We start from the raw sequence: 19914 nt of genomic DNA on the forward strand, positions 1-19914 counted from the left end.
ATCTTTGTTTCACTCTTGCATCACCTGTGCCTGCATTACCCATGGCAGAGTTGGACTCTTCTGTGGATTTTCAAACAGAAAACAAGAATATATAGCTGAGGAATGTGCTTTAAAAAATCCCCAAACAAACCCACCAAAAGAAACAAACCCAGAAGTTACTGAGCTCAGCACCAGGATGAACTTCTCTAGAAAAACATGTTTCAAGTCTGAAGAGCAGAGTTAATTTCTGTGTTGTAAACCAGGGGAAAGGGAACACAAATGGGGTTGATTCTGAGAGCAATCAAAGTTCATGCTACTGGAGGAGAAGGAGATGTGCTGTATCCCTGATTCTGCCATGAATATTGAGTCAATCTGGTCTGCAGCACCATGAGAAACTGGAAATCTCTCCTGGTCACCCATTCAGGTATCAGCCTGCCCAAATCAACACTTCAGGTAGCAAAATGGCAAATGAAGGAGTGATTTGGTGTCACACCATGAGCCAGGTAGGAATTTATATAGGAAGCACTTATTTACTTGTTGGCTATATCAGAGCAAGTCTGTTAGGGCCAGTTATTCACAAGTTGCTAAGATCACCAAGTTGATGCAGAAAGGGGCTGATATTTGGGTAGATTCTCTCTATTCATCAAAGAGATGCACAGCAGAGCTGGCCTGGCAGCAGCCTTTTCTATATAATAACATCACAGTGACAGGAAATGCATGCTGTTTTCCGGCATTGAATTTCTAATTCTGGCATCTTGCTTCCCTCAAACAATTTTTGTCCTGTATGTAGCTGCAGTAAAGCATTATTATCTTTTGAAAGCCTGGTTTGCAGCTTTTGTGCTGTAGTCAGGAAGGCTTTTTGGCTTTGTAAAGAGTAGCACATTATTACTTCATCAATGGGAAATATAAAGAATTTTCTTTTGAGGCAGAGAGAAGTTCTGGAGGGAAAGAGGGAAGAAATATATCTATAGCTTGTTATGGGCTTGATGGACATACTCTGCTGTTTTCATCAGTAGCTGTACAGCCCTTATATAATATTTTTGGGCACTGGCCAGCTCAGCCCCACAGAACTGTTTTGATCAATGTTTTTGGAAAGCAGGAAATGAATTGAATATATCTGATCTGTGAGTAATGGAACAAAACCCAAAGATTATGCAAAGGTGCAGGCCACATAAATGGCTTCTAAACACAATCCTTGAGAAAGGGATTTTATCAGCAACTCTTACCTGGTTATGTGAGGCAAAAGTACAACTGAGTGCTGTGAAGACTAAGAATCCCAAAAGTACCCAGGACACTCCTATACAGGGAAATTATATTATGCATTAGCCAGTCCCCCAGTGCTGCTGGTAGAGTCCCATCTGTATCTAGCAGAGAGGTGCAGTTTGCAGAGCAGGAAGGAAATAAGTTTTGTTATATAAAGAAATTCTTCTTAGAACAGCAGCATAGCCACAAGCACCTTTGTAACTCTCATGTGGAAAACAAAAGAGAAGTAACCACACACCTGATCAGCACAGTTACACCAGTACCACGTTCCCCTGACACCGACAACAGGCTGGGTAAGATGAGCACCAGTGGTCTGGCATGACAAATAAAACATTTGGAAATTACTGGAGAGCAGGAATCCTGAGCTGGCCACCAGGGACAAAAGTATCCCTGCATTACATAATGCCTGTAATGTTATTATGGTGTACATATTTACCTGAGGGTAAAAGGGAATTAATTCTATTGTGAAATATATTTCCTGTTTCCAAATGACCACTGTTCCAGTAAATGCTGAAAAGCCTCTGGAGATGTCCCTGTTGATGCCCTACTCTATTAAAGCTGTTCTGGTGTAGTAATTGACTGTCACTGTGATTACTCCTCTTGCTTGTCCATTCAGGCAAACTAAGCACATGGCACAGTGATTTTGGGCTTGCTGAGCAGATGACTGGTTTGAATAGCCTGAAGTCAGTCCCAGAACTACAGCATCAATATCAAATTATATTATTCCAATTATTCCAGGATACACATAAAGCAACCAGCTACTTTCTTGGATAGTCCCCTTCAACTGCACCTTCACCTCCCTCCAGTGCACTTGTGATTGTTCCAGCTCTCATTCTGGGACATATGTGGGCAAGGTGCAGCATCATCAGACACTCCTGAGGCCCCACAAGTACCAGCTGACATCAGGAAGGTGAAAGGAAGTGGTGAAAAGTCATTACTCCTGATGGCATTAAACCATGAGATTGCATCATGTGAACAAGAATAGCCTCATAAACCCTCTGTGCCTGCCTGGGGATTTTTGATTTCAATGTTTAACTATGAGCTGTGGCCAGATTTAGTTTCAACCTATGACATTCCTTTGTCATATTGGTTCCCATCTATATTCTTGGTTCATCCTAAATTAGCCCATGGCCCAATCCAGACTGTAACAGTCAAGGACTCAATTACAACTTGTGTTGCAATCAGGTCTGGGAACAAATGATTTCCGTTTTGTGGTGTTGATGGGAACTGTGCCCATGAAAACTTGAACCCAGAGAAAGCCAGATGGTCACATCAACTCCCTTAATGGGGGAGAGGAGCAGTGCTGGCAGAGCTGCTTTTGCACTGTTGTAGTGGCCTATTATGAGAGCAAATTTCTTTCTCTGTCCTTTAACCCAATCTCACATCCCCTTTTTTGGAGGGTGGCACATCTGGCTCTCAAACTTATTGTTTCTTTGACTGACAGTTGGCAGAGGTTGGTGGCTGATTTTCATGACAAAAGGGATTTTGTTTGCCATTCCTTTCCAGTGAGTAGCTGAGAAGCAAAGACACAGAAATATTCAATGAACACAGCACAGCTTTCCAGGGATATTTTCTTTTTGAGCCTTTCCTGTAATAAAAATAGCTCCTCCACTGAAGTCTACACATTTCTGGAGAATTTTTATGTCTATCTATATATATAGATACATATACACTATTGGTGTTACTCCTCCAGAATAAACATAGATATTTTAGCCAATCTGCTGGGAAGATTTTTCAGTTTGAGCAGCCTCCCCAAGAGAATCTCAGAAATGCACTGAACAGATTGAACTCAAGTTTCAACCTCAGATTCCCCTAACCAGTCTAAGCAAATTCAGCTCAGGTCTGAATCCTATAAATGTGAACCAACTTCCTCATACTGCTCTGAAATAGGGAATGACTGCCTGCATTATATAAGATTATTTCAGTCTTGCTCAGAAATCTGCTTGCCCAAGGTCACAAGAATATTCTGGCAGAGGCAAGAATAAGAACCTTGATATCTTGTCTCCCAATCTGCCCCTTAGGCAACTAAAACCAAACAAGTACCCTTGGGAAGCAGATATGCAAGCACCATGCCAAATTGGGAAGAGGAGGGGAAAAGAATTTGACATTGTGACAGGACAAATATTCTCTTCCTCATGGGAACTTGTATCTCTAAGGCCCCTTCCAGCATCTGCTGGAGCTCAAAGAAGAGGCTGATCTTTGGTCTTGCACCTCAGAAGCACTGGGAACCCATAGACAAGCAATAAAACCAGAGCACCAACTTTTCCCATCCCTTTCTGACATCCCAGGGGAGTTTACATCCAACACCAATCATTCTCCTCACTCCAGGTGATTTTCAAATACATATGAGTAAATATTTAAGGTGTGTTTTCCTTTTTAGCAAATGCTTTTCTTTATGGCTTAAAGAAATGCCCATGAATGAAAGAATAAGTGAGAAAATGAAGAGTCAGGGAAGTGTGTGATTGTTCTCCTGTACCTCACTTCCCAAATAATTTAAAGTCTTGAACTGTGAAACCATTTTTCAGCACATTAAAACACATTAAATTAAAGCTCAGTTCCATACTTTAGGTGCTCAGAGGTGCCCCTTTGGATATCTCAGCCCACCAATGCTGGCAGCTGGCACCCATTACCCCAGGTTCTCCCACCATGTCTGGCTGGTGGCATTGTACTGCCCCCTGTGCCATCTTCCTTTCACTGCTGTCCCCTGGCTGGTGCTACAGAGCAGGCAGCCTTCACAAGAAAGGCCAGACAAACAGAAGAGAAGAGGGGCTTCTCAGCTTTGCCACCCTGGGAGGCACACTGTCCCCACAGCACACCCACCTCTGCACATCCGTGCCCACCCAGCCATCCACCAGCCCATGAATCCCACTATGGGCTCTTGGGAGGCAGCAGGCTGACTCCACAGCCATGGCAGTTTGCAGCGTATACATTTTTCTACCTCCCTCTGAGAAAACCTCTACAAAATGACCATGTAGCACCTGGCTGCTGAGAGGAAGAGCAGGTGGTAAACCTTCATTAGGCCATGCTCACTCAGAACCCTTTGACAAAGAACTCATGGGCTCTGGTTTTCTAAATCTGAATTTGGAAGGGACTACGGGACGGAAACAAATGTCTAAATTTGTTTCACATTTAATATTGAGTTTAGGCTTAATCAGGCTTTTGACTCTGAAAGTCAAAATGTCTAAATGTGGAAAAGGCAAATGAACTCTAAGACACCCTGCTGTCAGGAATGTAATCAGGACTGGCTTGCCAGGATTACCACTGTTGCAGCAATGCCTAGGGACTGGTTCTGGGCTGGGCCAGCCCAGGCTCCTCCACATGGTGCAAACACAGAATAAAGTCCATCCTTATGCAAAGAATTTAGCACAGGATACACCAGCAGCAGAGAGCCACCAAAGCCACTCACCTCCAGCCACTGTCAGTACAATGAGTCCTTCAGGTTAGGGGATAAAACAAAACTGTAAAAGCCTGTTGGGATCACTGGAAAAGGCCCAAAGTCCCTCCTACATGACATCTGTAAGCAAAAATAGGTTATATTGCATTGGCCTCTGAGGATAAGTCCTCATAATAAAGCCTGGGCCTGCTTAACTTAGCAGGCATTAATACTGACAAGAGTTCAGGGTTCATCAGTCAAGCTAATTTGTTCAACATTACCCTGCTGTTGCTTATCTGGGATAATCTTTCCTGCTGGAGGAGGGGAGCTGCAGGCTAATGTATTTGGTCCCCCTTTGCATGAACTAGTTTTAGCTTTCAGCCAGTGTTCCTGCTCTGCTATAGCATTTCTGTTTAAAAGTGACCAGAAAGAGGAAAAGAATACATATGGGTGTCATTTTTCTTTCTATTTCACCATGTGCCAAATAGACAAAGAAGGCTTTTTCATTACTATCTTTACAGTTTCAGTGGCAGCACTAGAGGGCTGATAACATGAGGAGGTGAAAGAAAGGATTTAGGAACAAATCCATTTTGAAAAGCCTCTGTGAAACTTGTTTATGATAACCCTGACTTTAATTTATTTTCCCAATACACACAACTTTTTGGGAGGAAAAGTTGTGTAGGAGATATGCCTGACTTTTATCAGGAGCTGAGAAAACCTTTACTCATTGATTCACTTGTGAAATTCCCCAGCAATAAACAACTGCCTGAAACCTTGCAAAAAGACAGAATGCGCAATACTAGAAGGAATCTGAAAATAACTCTTCTCTTCACAAAGATTTCAATGAAGGCAGAATAAATTGAGACCAGAGCACTTTAGCAGGGAAGCATCAATGGAGTGAGGCAGGGGAAGGGCTGGGAGAGCATGTGTTCTCTGGAGCATATGGTTACCAATTTGCTGGACATATGCTGTGTTTCCCACAGGGCACGGGAGGGCTTTTGGATTAAAGGGTGTAAATCATTGGTTATCACCATAGAATTAAGTTCTATTCTAAATGTACAGAGGCTAAATATATACCTTTTTCTCCCCAGAGATTTCTTTCCCTAGTCACAGCTCAAAAAATCTACCAATCACACTGTGCAGGGCTTTTAAGAAAGAAAATGAAAATAGCAGTTCACACAGAATTTCTTCCCTTTATTATAATACTTTTGGGGGGGGCAGGAGGGGCAGAAAAGGGCAGAGAGAAAGTAGAAAGACAGAAAAATGTCTTGGGACATTTTATCCCATAATTTCCAGAGGAAGCCATTGATCACAGATGTGCTTTCACACCACAGTAGCACTTAATTATTTTTTAGGACTGTTGCAATACATGTTGAGGAATCTCTGAATAATAGAACCATATGGTAACATTGTCAGAAGGAGAAAAAAAGAACCCAGTAGGCTGGGGGGAGGGAGAGGGCATTAAAATGTGCTGGCTGTAAATAGAAAACAATTTGTCAAACAAAGAATGAGGAAAAAGCAGGCGTGTGAATTGCTGAAGATAAAAATTTTCTTCACATTCTCTGGAGAAGATTCCAAGAGCCTCATTCTTTGTTGTTCCCAGAACATCTGTCCTGTGAGACTGGGTACAGAGCTGTCACAAGACTTTTGGAGGACTGTAGAGGAGCTTGGACAGTAGCTGTACAGCAAGGCAGGAGATGTGGACGTGACCAGTAGTTCTGGATGTGCCATAAATTATGTGAGAACAGGTGTTCCTCTGAAAGCTTCTCCTGGAGTCCTGAAAGGTGTTGAAGGAGCTACGGAAGTACAAGAAGCTTTGCCATGGAACTTTGTGCTTGGGACCACCTCCAGCTTTGCAACCATACGAGCACAATTGAGGCACCACACTCTTTCTCAAAGAAGATAAGTCAGGAACCACTAAGGGTTTGGCTCTCACAGGCACACAGAAAGAGCCCCTTATAGGCCCAAGAATATCCCTTTTTTCACTGGGCACCTCAGAGGGAAATAGATATCTGAGTAAGGGATCACATGAGGAGTGGGTAGTCTGGTATGTCCATGTTGGTGTGAACTCCATATTACACACACTGTAGTTACAGTTCACCCAGTGCCCTGGACATTCTTATGCTCTGCACTTGCAGATGGACTGGGAGATATCCTAAAATCCCAAACCAATATGCAAAATCCTCAAAATCCTCCTGGTCAAAATGCTCACTTAGAAAGACGAGAGCTGCCTGAGGAGTACCCATGCCCAGTAACTGGTAGGAGCATGCAGGAACATTACAGCAACTGATCTCCTTTCCCCTGACTTAATCTACAGCCTCCTGCAGTGTGGGCAGCTCAGAGCTCACCTTCAAACACAGCCTGGGCTCTGATCTGCCTCACCAGGTGGACAAGAATACCCAGGCCAACAGTGTGTGTGCACTGGCACAAGGACTCCTGGCCAAAGCTGTCTAGCACCTGGAGCTGGGGTGAGTCTCCAGGATAAACCCACAAGGCAGCCCTGGACACAGAAGGGATGTGCTCACATGCAGGAGGAGGCTTTTCCCAGCACACAGGTGGAGAGACTCCACATGCTGCTCATGGGGGTGTCAGTGCAGGAATCCCTTCCATCTGAAATCAAGGCAGCACAAGGTGCCTGGGGCTGTGCAGGGTGGTGGAAGGAGCCTCTCCTGAACAAAAGGATGTCACTGCAGTGATCACAATGTTCCCACCATGAGGCAGGGGGAGCAGTAATTATGCCAAGTGCTTTTCATTCATTAATCTTCACTGAAGATGTGTTCTTGAGTGAACCTCTCAAAAATGCTTCAGGGCCATTTCTTTCTTGTCCTCAGCAAGGTACAATTTCCTTTCTCCTCCTGGAGAGTACATTTCATCATCCTTCAAGGGACCAACAACTTTAATTGGCACAATGAACAAATTTTAGATCTTCATTCCTGACTTCAGATTCACTTCAAGTACACTTTAATAATGAGAAATAGAAATGCTATCAATTTTGGAATCACATTTTTCTGAGGGCCCCAGAAATCTTCATTGCAGCTATATTCTTTTACATATATAAATAACTAAAGTCACAAATGATAATTGTAAATTATCTGTCTAATGTGCAGAAAGCATCGGGTAGCCAGATCTCCTGAGGGCCTTCACTGCAACCCCAGCTGATTGCAGGAACAAAATTGCAAATTTCTTCCCACGCTCTGGCCCATAACGTCACTGAAGGATTGTAAAGGGGTGGGAGATATGGAGGCTTATGTTCCTCCTCAAAAAACCCCAAGAACCTGAAGGAAAGCCAAGGGAATTAACTACCTAGCCTTTGACAAACCAAAAATGACTACCAGTCTATTCAAAATAACTATAGATGATATTAAGATATGTTGCCATCATGCTTGCTTAAATAAGAGTTTCAAAGTAATAAGAATAAACTCTCCGTGCTATTTTTTTAAAATTTTTTTTTGGCTAACAATAAAGGAGCTTGTCTGGGCACATATAATCTCCCTGCACACCAGTAAACTCTCTACAGGCTGGTTTATTCTGCTAAGATGCCATTTACTGCTGATAAATAAAGCAATGCAATGTTTTTATTGACCTGCCATTAGTTTTGGCCCACACAAACCCTTCTGGGCTGCCCCAGGTGCTGGCTAAGGAAGGTAGTGAGCATGTGTTAGTCAGGTCTAGACTCAACAGTTTCCCCTGATCAAGACCCAGACCTACCACTCTTCCAAGCACTTTCCAATTTGACATTCTTGCTGCTTTTGCTTTATCTCCCTGTCCCTTCTGGCTTTTTTAAACCCTTATAATTTTCTAGATTTCTCTTTTGCACAATATGGATTTTGAATTATTTTCTACTCAGAGTCAAAAGCCTGATAAAGGCTAAGCTAATTATTAATTCTGCCTAAATTTTTAACCGTCTAAAATCAATTTGTACTGTATTTGTCAATGATAGTTGTCACAAAATCTCTCATATCTTGCCATGAATGGCTTTGAAGCATTTTGTTGACCTTTTTTGCTCCTGGCAGAGGAGGAATATTTTAAAGTTTCAGCTTGGCACTAGAAGCCCCTGGCACACTGCTCAGGGGTCAAGGCATTGCACAGGAAATATGTTCCCTATAGACATTCCTAGATGACAGAGTGGAAGTTGCCTGTGACAGACAGAACTGTTTTCTTAGTGATTCATACAAGATTTGCATGCACAACAGACACCCAACAAAACAATAATTACATGTCTAAATCCTTAACAAACTACACTGCTGGGGAAAGGCTTCACAGATGCACTTATCAGAAAAAGCTTCAAGTGATAGTTTCTTCTGCTGCTCTGCTTGTACCTCTGAACACAAACTCTGCTTTCAGGCTAAGGGCAGAGTCTCAGTTTCCAAGTCTTGTGTCATCACTACTTAACACTTATTCTTTTATTAGTGAATCACAGCAAGTGCCAACAAACAGGGTATTTCTGTAGATGTCCACGGGAACAAGACCCAGAGCATCTTATAAAAGAAATTAAATACATGAAAAAACACTTGTTGCTCCAGACACAATGGGGCAAAACCCCAACAGTGTAGGCTGTAGGTGAAAAAATTCCTTGTGTACTTTGTCTTACTTATGCTTGCAGAGATAGCCCTGTTCTCTGAATGGCCAATACACACAAAATTGCTGTAAACAAACATAGCACCTTAGATAAATCCTTGTTGGACAGCAGTCAGTCAGAGGGAGCTTTCTAAATGATTACATGAATTTGAAAGCACATATTTCTTAAAATCATGAAGGTGACAATTGAATTCAATAATTCACCCTGTGGTCTACTGTTAGCTGTCCTTGGCCTACACCTGCTACCAAAATCTGGGCAAGAATAGGCTCCATGGAGCTAAGGTTGGAGGCTTGTACACACTCTGAGGATGCCAGTCTTGGAGCATAGTCACACCTGTGCCCAGTCTTGTCCTGCTCCAAATTTTCCCAGGCAGAAAATTTGAGACTCAACTCTTAAAAATGGCCACATAGAGGATGGATATACTTTCACACTGTGCTGTAACACAAATGAGCAGTGGGTATGCAGAAACAGATTCACATTTCCAGCTCATCAACTGAGCATCCTTTCACAGTTTCTTTTTTGCACCCTGACAGAGACTAACACAGCATGAAGCAAGGTAACATGATTGAAGAGCTTGAGAGATATTAAATCAAAAAATTGCAATGAAATTTGCTTCATTCTAACTGCTTTATTTTCCTTTTCTTGAGAAGTCCACAGGTGGGGAGAAACGTGGTACTTAAAACCAGAAAAGGCCTTAAAATCAATTCATGGGAATCCTTTGGTGCAGTAACTTGAAAGCTTGCCTTTACTTAAGAAAGTTCCCAGCCATGCCAGTAAGCAGGGAGGAGAACAGAGAGGACCTTTGTGCTAACCAGGACATGTCCTGTGCTGAGTGTGGCTCTGCCATGGTTCAGTGGAGAAATCCCCAGATGACTCAAGGAGACAAATAACATGTATTCATTGCAACCTTAATTTTCTGCCCTTTATCCCAAATCTGAACCCACTCTCTGTTTATGATATATTTCTGGTTTAAGTTACTTCAGTTTTCCTACTAGACCTTTTGCTGAGAAACTCCAAATTCCTTCAACTTTAGTATCATAATGACACAGTCTTCCTGAAAGAAAGAAACCAATGAAAGACAGAAAGGACAGAAAGAAGAAATAGAATAAAAAAACTTGCTTAGAAGTACTGCCAAGACATACTTCAAAACTACACAACTCTTCTGAAACCCTTGCACCAAAATCTAGCTATGATTAGCCAAAACAAAGCTTGTGTAGCATTATTAATGACAACAACAGGTAAAACTACAATCAAGTTTCTACTGATTCCACAGTACTGCAGCTCCATTACAAGGGGGTCTTATTAAAGAAACTTTTGGCATCTATTTAAAATTTATTTTTCCACAGAAATACTCTTATGGGATGTCCATAAAATTATCAATAATTAACACAATATGATATTACTACTCCTTTGCTTTCACCAAAAAAGGGCCTACAATGTCCATTGACACATGGAAAATATAAGATTTTGAAAGAAGCACGTCTTCTCAATTTTGTCTCTTTAAGAAGTGATTTTCTAATTTAAGCTAACTTCACACCTTTTTATTTCTTACTTTTTAATGGGTTAAAATTTTAAATTCTTGACCAGACACGCCTTTTTTTTAAAGTTTTATTTCAACCTACTTTTACACCCCTGATATTTCCAGCTCTTTCCACAGAGTAAAAAAAATATAGCTTTTTTTTGGTCATTCAGAGCATCTTCTGGTGCTAATATTGTTCATCCAGCTCTTTCAGCATTGACTCATCTCTGATGTCCACTATTATCTGTCCTGTCATTTCTAATTCATGCCTTACGGTATTATGACGCATTTTCCCTTTTACTCTGATGGACAGAAATGGCTCAAAAGAGAGAAGTTATGGGAAAATAAAAGGACTTTCCTGCTGATCTCACGTCAGCTGCTTACTCCACAATGACACATTTTTCATTAGAATCTCCACCAGCACAGGAGGAAACCTCTATTCCCCCAAAGAAAAGCCTTTCTTAAGCTGGATGTCATTAATCACCATTTGTTAATTCACTACATTTCCACTCAGTGCTGTTCTATGCACATTTTTGCAGTTGTGTAACTAGAAGTTAAAGATGAGCCATTTCTCTAGGAAATGTCTATCAAACACAAGCTTTAAAAAGGTGCTTATATGTCAGGAATAAGTCTTACTGATATAGGGACCTCTATTCTCATTTAACTGCTCCAGTTAGCAGACAGCTCATGCCATGCAGACATGCCGTCATTCACAGTGCCATCAGCACAGACCAGGCACAAAGCTGTGCACAAACCATTTCTGGCCCTGGAGCCCCCTGTGACAGTCACCAAGGGTGGCTTAATCCCCTCAGGGATGGGGAATTTAAGGGTAATTGACCTAATCAAAGCACAACAAATAGCTACACTGACATATTTAACAGAACCCATTATGCACATCACTGTCCTTGGTAGTTTCATGGGTTTTGGCAGAAATCACATTAGTGTCCATACTTGTGTGGGTTACCACAAGCCACACTGACCCAATAAGCTCTGCTTTAAGGAACAGGAATGCATTAACACAGAAGGTTTCCTCACATGAAAAAGATGGGTAGATAACAGGTGGTACTTAACAGCCCAAATGAGTAGCGAGAGAGTAGGATGTGATAAAAAGGCGTTATTTAGGGAGACAGAAAAAGAGACAAATCAAATCATTGGCAACAGCAATCTGAGGACAGATAGCCTCCCCAGGATATAGCAACAGGAAAACAGCATTTTATGTTGTCACCTCCTGTTGTCCTGCAATCACCTTATGGCCTCATCTCTCTGCCATCAGCAGTGGCCCATGCAGCTATTAGCACTGCTCCCAGCTCAGCAGTCACCTCCCTGATTTCCCACTTCAGTGCAACAAGTACTTCATGCTCTGATCACAACTCCTGTGCTGCTCCCTCCAACACTTCTGATGGAGAAGTCTCCACAGTTCTCCTGGAAATCACATCTGTGAAAGATATCCTGAGTATTATACCCACAGGTGTAACATTAGAATAATTCCTGATAAAAACCAAGTGAATCATGGTGACCTACAAAGAAGGCTGGAGGTCATCACCCTCACTTCTTGCAACACTGAGAAGGTAAATTATTGCACATTAACATCATATGTGGTTCTTCCTGTGAACTACGCAGTAACAGGCTCTCAAATCTAGGAACAACAATGGACAGAAAAATCAGCACCACCAGTCCACTCTCATGCAGGCTGCAGAGCCCTGTGAGATCAGGTCTGTGATGGGGGAAGCTTCTGACCTGTCTCACACAGCTTGTGGTCAGTGAGCATCACCCCACAGCTGCACTCTCCTCAGCCTGAGCTGAGGTTTCAGCCACATGTTTGTGTTTTGCTCCTAGACTTGGGAACTGCTTGCTGTTTTGGAAATTTGAGGACAAAGAAACCAGCAGACTCTGCAGACTGGTCAGCAATACTGATTCACACCCCCAGACAACTGGGCCGATCCAAGACAGACCATGTTTGGGAAGGGGAGAGCTGCAGGGAATCAGCTTTGCTCAGCAGCAGGTGATGTAATGTCTCTGGAAAGCGAGATGGGCACAGAGCTCCAAGGCATCGTCGCTCCGTCACAAGAACTGGGGATGGAAGATATTCACACAAACGTGAGAAAAAGCAGAACAGAGGGAGGAAGGAACAAGCAGACGGGGAGGAGGAGGTGCTGAAAGCCGGCAGGGGAACAGCTCTTCCTGGGAGAGAGTAGAAAAGATTTTGCAATGAGGAAAGCTGTCGCCAGTTATTTTTGTACAGATTTAAAAGTTCACCAAACCCAGCTCTGGAAGTTGCATGTTGTGTTTTTGGCTGGCAATATCAACATAGCATATGGAGAAGCCTCAGTGTGAGCTTTACAATACTGTTTGGATTTGATATTGACGTATTTTCATTACTGAACCTGCCTTGAACTGTATGTTCTTTTCTTCTGAGGTACTACAGATGAAACAAATGCATAAAACAAAGAAGCAAAAACTAAAAACAACAAAAGAAATGCACAGGGAAATACTTGTATTTTGAATTAGACCCGAAATTCATTAACTCCAATATCCTGTCTTTAACAGCATCTACCAGACATGGTAGACTCTAGACAAGAGGAACAGGCAAGAGACACTATACTACTGTAGATACCATGGTTGCTGTTTCTCCATCTGTCTGTCCTGTTATACTGGAGTGCTTCCCTATTTTAGGGATTTGCTGAACTAGTGGTGTAAAGGAAGGGAACACTCTAAAGATATTCCTTACATTTACTAGAGTAATAAGAAATGGGCAAATGAAGGCAAACTCTCACCTTCCATGCTCCAAGAAGATCCCTAGCAGAAAATAATTGGGAAGAGAAAGTTGCAATGGCTGAAAGCATAGAGGCTGAAGGGGCTGTATCATACAGGGTTACTGAAGAACCAGAGATTCCAGAAATATGGGACCTGCATCCTCTTCCTAGTTTCCCTCCCTGTAAAGACATTCCACTGCTGAAATTGTGCTTTCTGTACTTTGAAAAATCCAGGGCTTTTGTCACTCCTGACTACTGATCACAGCTGCCAAAGGAAAGATGGTCAGTAAATTAAATGCCATGCAGCTGCCCTGGTCACAACACTTGGCATTGAAGCCTGGGGACCCCTAAGGTGAGGAGAGCCACCATGGCCTGTAAGGACAGTCCAGATAATGCCTTAATGGAGCTGCTGAGAAAGAGCAGGAAAAGTCAGAGGGTGGGCTGCAAGTCTCCACCCATGAGAATCACTGTGGAGAGGGGAGGATGGCTTACTCTGCACACCTGGCATCCTATACAGATATCAATTAATTACATGAGCCTTGGCCATGTGGAATAGGAGAACCACAAGAAGTGTCCTCTGAGGTGCACAGAAGTGCTGTAAGAATACAAGGGAATTCTAAGGGAGGCTGTCTTCCAAAACCAGCATGTGGATGCCTAAAACCTGCTTGTGACTTTGTTTGTTTTGTTTTTGGTTTTTTGGGGTTCTTTGTTGTTTTGTTTTTAAAGAAATATTAAGATTGTAAACTTTTTAGAACATGAGCACTGCTGACTACAGCATTGCTTTTGTGCTTAACACCTTGTGTCTGTGTGCTGGATAGAACTGCTTATTGCTACTGTAATAAGAAATCCAACAGTATCCAGCAAACATCCTGGGCTAGATTTGAACCCAAGGCTATGCAGTGCAAGATTTTGCATTTTCCAAGTCTCTCTTCCCTGAGTCACAGGCCCTGGCTGATAAGTTTTGCTGCAATACACACATGTTAATAAAACTGTGTCTTCCTTTGCTAATTACCATCACCACCATGAAAGGAAGCAGTAGTAAAAAGCTTTCCCACACATCTGTTCCTCCTCCTTACAGCCCCTACTGCTCCAAACCATGTATTTGCATTTTCAGAGACTGCTTGCCTGAAATGTAAATGAAGACATAGAACTCATCTGTTGACAGTAACACATCACAGTAATTTCAGTGAGGCTTTAATGACAATTTCACTGCTAACATGGTTATTTTTGATATGAAGTTAAAACAGAAGAAAGATGATGGTGAGATAGCCTGAAAATCTGCATTGGGTAAAAAAGAAACTGCAGTATTCTTTGTTATACAAAAGATACATAAATATAAGAAAAGCTATACTGTAGAGAATCTCTCTTTTCCCTTCCTGGAACTCCAGATGCATTCCAGCTGTGTGACTGCAGCACTGTGTGATACCAATCTGCAGCCAGTGTGGGTTGTACTGGGCAAGAGCCCTGCTAGACATGATCCTGCTCCAAAACCTCTCTTGAGCATCTCTCTGACAGAGACTTCTCTACTCCCTTCCCTTGGCATCCCTGTCTGACTTGTAGCTGTTTTTTCAGGCTACAGAGTATATCCATCTTCCAGGTAGCTGCAGGAACACCACCTCAAATTGCTGCTTGATTCAACTCATGGGAGTTTCTACTACTGGTCATGGCCTCTGGTTTGTATTTATTAAAATCTGGTGATGTGTGTTGCTCAGCACTCTGCTGCAGAACCAGAGACACAAGAATCTTCTTCAGTGGACTCCTGTCACCACAATTTGCAGAAAACATTGTGTTCAAAAAGATTTAGAAAGAAACACAGATAGCAAAGAGAGCTTTCCCATTAGGGTTAGACCCAAAGGCTCCTTGTAGAAACAGTTACACCAAGCATTGGCAGAGAAACTCGAGAAACCAGTGGCCAATGTAGAACCTGGTCTCTGATCTCCCTGTAAATATGCAGTGGCTGAAAAAGCTGCACTGGATTAGATATTTTCCTACACAAGTGGGAAAAAATAAAAGGGAAAAGGCATAGACTTATTTTTAATCTGTACTGAAGGTCACAATTAAAAATTGAAGCTAAATCTTGGTGGAGGGAACAAGAGAAAAATGTTGATAATATCATTGATATTATTTACCTAAATAAATTGGTGGGTCTGATATCCCACTGGCCTACCTACTTGCTACTCAGTTCCTGACACTCCACTAGAGCTTTCAAGACATTTTTCCACCTCTGCTTGTGCTGAGGTGAAGCTGGAACAGTGGGAAAAGAGAAAAAAACACCTCAGCACTACCACTGTGCCCTCATTTCTATCATTGGTGCAACAGTAACCCAGCTCTGTCACCTCATAATCTTTAAGGTATTTATTACCACAAGCACTGCTGAGGTAGGAAGCAGTCATATCACCCCCACCATGGGGCAGACTGAACCTTTGAGGGATCAGGTAATTTTCCCAAAGACTCAAAACAACTTAGGCCAGGCAAACCAAAGCACAGAGCTATGCCACCTTCCAACTGGTTCAGCTGGACTCTGTTTCTCTTTTCTCCTATGCTGTCAGAACAGCCATCAGTCAACTTCCAGTTTTAAAAGACATTAAAAGAAACAATTATTTGAACAAAGAACAATTTTTATCTATCTGAAATCACAGCTGAACACATTAGAAGTCATTCTGTAACCCATTTTCTCATTGAATTTCACAAAATGATTTGTTAAAGTTCTTAAAAATGGGCCATAGTCCAAGTCCTATTAACAGATTACTGCTGTTAGCAAAATTCTTTCATGTCATCGCATGAGGGAGATTATAAAGCTCTGATGAAATGCTGTAGATTAATAGGATACAGCAAACATTACTTAACTACTCTGACCCCATTGCAGTGGCTCAGTTGTTTTTTACAAAGATCTTACTCAAACAAAGACAGCTGGACAACATTGTTGACACTGAGCACATGTGCATAATTGTCAATTAACTTCAGACACTAAATGTACATGTAAAGTAGTATTTTTGGGAAATGGCTGTGATGAACCACAAAGAGTTTCAGTATAAAATAAACAGCAATCTGACAGGACAGAAAAGCCTGACCCATATCAAATAGGTACTATGGCCCATTTATTTCCTTTTCAAGGAAGAAGGGGAAGATATGTAAAGCAAACAAATAGAAAAATTCTACCAACAGCCTGGAGTTGTCCCATTTATAAGGCAGATGAGTACTAAGAGAGTAAAGCAGCCTTGCAAAATTGACTTCATAATTTTTAGGTTGGTGGATTTGAGTTATATTTTTGAATTCTTTTCCCCATCTCTGACCTTCTGGTGAGAAATGAAATACTAATCTCCCGGAGAAACAGCCAGGTCACCCCTCCTGCACTTTTCCAAACCCACTCAACACATGGAAGGATGGTTCCATGGTTAAGTCAACTCAGAGTCAGATTCTGTTCCCAGCTTTCCCTGTGGCTGTGGGTGGCTACAAGCTATAAATCATGCCTCTGATAAAAGAGAGGCTGGAGAGGAATTCCATTCATCAGTGCATGCAAATATGCTGGAAATGAGAGCATTAGCATATGACAAAGTCTCCATGTGCAAACTGTCTGCATGTTTTGCAGGTGTAATTACCACTGCATTAATCAGGTATGTGCTGGCAAAGGCAGTCAGTGTGTGAATATGATACAACTGAATTATTTGCCACAAAGTTTTTTTAAAGAATTTTACTTTAAAAAAGTTACTCATGTGAAAAGAGCAGCAAATGGAGGAACCAGCATAGCAGACAAATTTTCACTGCCTACAGCCTGCAAGGTCCATTACAAACACAGGAGGCCTGAGCTGTGAAGCATAGATTGTTTCAGCTCTATTTTTACCTGTATTGCCTACAGGCATCTCAGCTTCCCATCTCTAACCTATTTACATTGTGTCCCAAAAACAAAGCCTCAAAAGAATATTTGAGCTGGTGTCAAGCTCTGCCTAGCTGAAGTTGAAAATAAATCAGAGATTCTCCCATAACAAATAAATTGAGATGGACAAAGCCTTAAGCTTAGCCAGCAGCTGACAGAGACAGAAAACTCTCCTTTCACTGTCTCTGAAGATACAGCTCTGCTCCAGTCCACCCCAGAGTTCATTAGGCAGACAGTGCATGATGCATCACATGTAGGTGTGTGTGGGAAGCCAACTTCATCATTTCACAAAGCATTTTGCAAATGCTTTTCTAAGCACATGTGGTATAGTTTACTTCAGCTGTTTAAACCTTTGCACTCAGGGCCCTGCTCACCCGAATACTTCAACATCTACAAAAAAAAATATTAATTATAGCTTCATAGGTATCTCTGTAAAGAAAGTAATGTGAATTCTGAGCAAGCAAAGGAGCCAAAACTGACTGACATCTCTATGACCTCAATTCTTTGGTTTACTTACAAAACAGTCCAAGAGCAAGGCCAGTTTTACTCCTACTCAATACACACCAACCTGAGGAACTTTCCAGGAAGGACAGGAAAGAATGCACCCATTCATTCAATTCTCTCCTAAAACTATCAGCTAATGTAATATAGCTGGGAAGGGAGAAGAAAAATAAAAACTCTATATGAGGCAGCCCCCTGCTTATAACTTGAGTGATAAAGACCACTGAATTATTTTGATGAAAAACAGCACAAAAAACCCCTTACAGCTGTGCTAGGACCATATGACCATTTCCATTATAGGAGTGCTTCAGCTTCCAGATACATTAAAAGAGAAGTGACATTTATAACCCTTTTGAAAAGAGAAATAAAGAAAAGCAATGAAGAGACCAGTTGTTTCCCCTGCCTTCCTTCCTCTCTTGCCTCTCCATAACTCATATACCCTCCAGGAAGAAAGATTTGACTCTTCTTTTACTTTTCAGAACAGCTGGTCTGTCTCTAATGAATGAGGTACCCAGAAGAGGAAGTTTTGGAGTGATTGAGCTGCTGAAAGACATAACTGACCTCAGGGCATCACCTCCCCTCTACTGGAGAAACCAAACCCTTCCCAAATGCCAAAGTTGAGACATTTCCTCACAGCAATTCAGGGAAATCTTTGTGAGATATATATTGCTAATACTTGTCATTGCTCAAATCCCACTCTCTCTTTCATTTAAGGGATGCAGGGACAACCCAACCACTGCTGTTTTGACCATTACTGAAAACTGCTGTGAGCCTTACCCCAGGGAGCTATGATTTTAGGTAGAAATTTTAGAGCTGTTTCTAAACAAGCAGTGTCTTCTGACTTCTTTATAAATGTGTCATTTGTTAGTTAAGTAGTGTTAGGTTTCCCCTAGACAAAGAGAATCAATAATTTCAGGTCAGAAAAAGTGCTGCTGCATTTCAAACCAGATTAATAAAAAAAGTTTTCATGTCAAGTGTTGCAACGAGTGGGGAGAGTCCCAAGAATTCTGCCAAGAAAGAGTTTCATAGTTAATGAGTGAATAATACTGATAGCAGGCTATCTGCACCATTGTTGCACATCAGCAGTAGTGCAAACTGAGAGCTACAGTCAGGGCAAGCAGAGGGACATTGTGTTCATTAAGGGTCACAGATGGTATTTAAAACATCAGCAAAATGCTGCAAACATTCTTTAAGCATCTCAGTACAAATAGCAAACTCAAAACACTACAGGAGTTGTACATTCCTCAAGTCATTTCCAAAGCACTCAGCAAAGACCAGGGGACCAAAAGCTGCCAATGAATGAGCAGATGGGTCTTTGAATGATGCTCCACATTCAGTGTCAAAGGTGGCACAGAGTCCACAGCAATGCCTGTCAAACATTGCCCAGCAGACTGAATGACAAAGGGGAATGTTTTAATTATTATTGACAGCAAGGTCAATAATAATAAAACATTCCTCTTTGTTATTCAGTTGAATTCAGTTTTTGAAGAGCTTCTAAATGTCTTGAAATTGTACCCAGATGCCTATAGATTGTCCAGTGTTGTATTTCATATTGTTGTAATCATATTTCTAGAGTCCCATACCTTCTGGGTGGTTTTCTCACACACAGCTCTTCACAGCAGTGTTGTTTCCTGCTTCTTCATCAGTGCTTCTCCAAAGCTCTCCCTGACCAGCCAGCCCACCCCCTTTTATCCCATTATCTTCATTAGCCACAGCTGCCACCCAATTAAGGACATCACAGCTGCAGCCCATTTAGAACAACTAGGATTGGGGCAAGGCCACTTATACAATACATTTATTTTACTAGGACTCCTACTATAGTCCAGAGCAGTCACTCTTAAATGCTTCATCTTGAAGCTCCCAAGCACAAACCTGCCTCCACCCTCCCAGCATGCACATGGACAACTTGGATAGCATTGCATCAATTCATTGAACTCTATATCCAGCTCCTATCAGAGATAGTTTGAAGTGGCAAATTTCTGCAAGTAGATCTTCATTCTGCTACAAACTGGCAGCAATTGAGAAGCAGGATCTGATCCCTGTTTCCTATTTCCAGCAGATGTGTGAAAAGGC

The 19914-nt window shown here is 41.9% G+C and overlaps 1 long non-coding RNA gene across 1 annotated transcript; it reads right to left on the reverse strand.

Annotated features, from left to right (window-relative positions):
- Positions 1 to 1205: 1205 nt before the first annotated feature.
- LOC132075932 (uncharacterized) lies at positions 1206 to 19494 on the reverse strand. Its single transcript, XR_009418855.1, has 3 exons — positions 19425 to 19494; positions 4649 to 4756; positions 1206 to 1276 (listed from the first exon to the last, which is right to left on the reverse strand). It is a non-coding gene; the product is annotated as an uncharacterized LOC132075932 (long non-coding RNA).
- Between the last annotated feature and the right edge of the window lie 420 nt (positions 19495 to 19914).

This window comes from Ammospiza nelsoni, chromosome 8 (genome assembly GCF_027579445.1).
Source record: "Ammospiza nelsoni isolate bAmmNel1 chromosome 8, bAmmNel1.pri, whole genome shotgun sequence".
NCBI lineage: Eukaryota > Metazoa > Chordata > Aves > Passeriformes > Passerellidae > Ammospiza > Ammospiza nelsoni.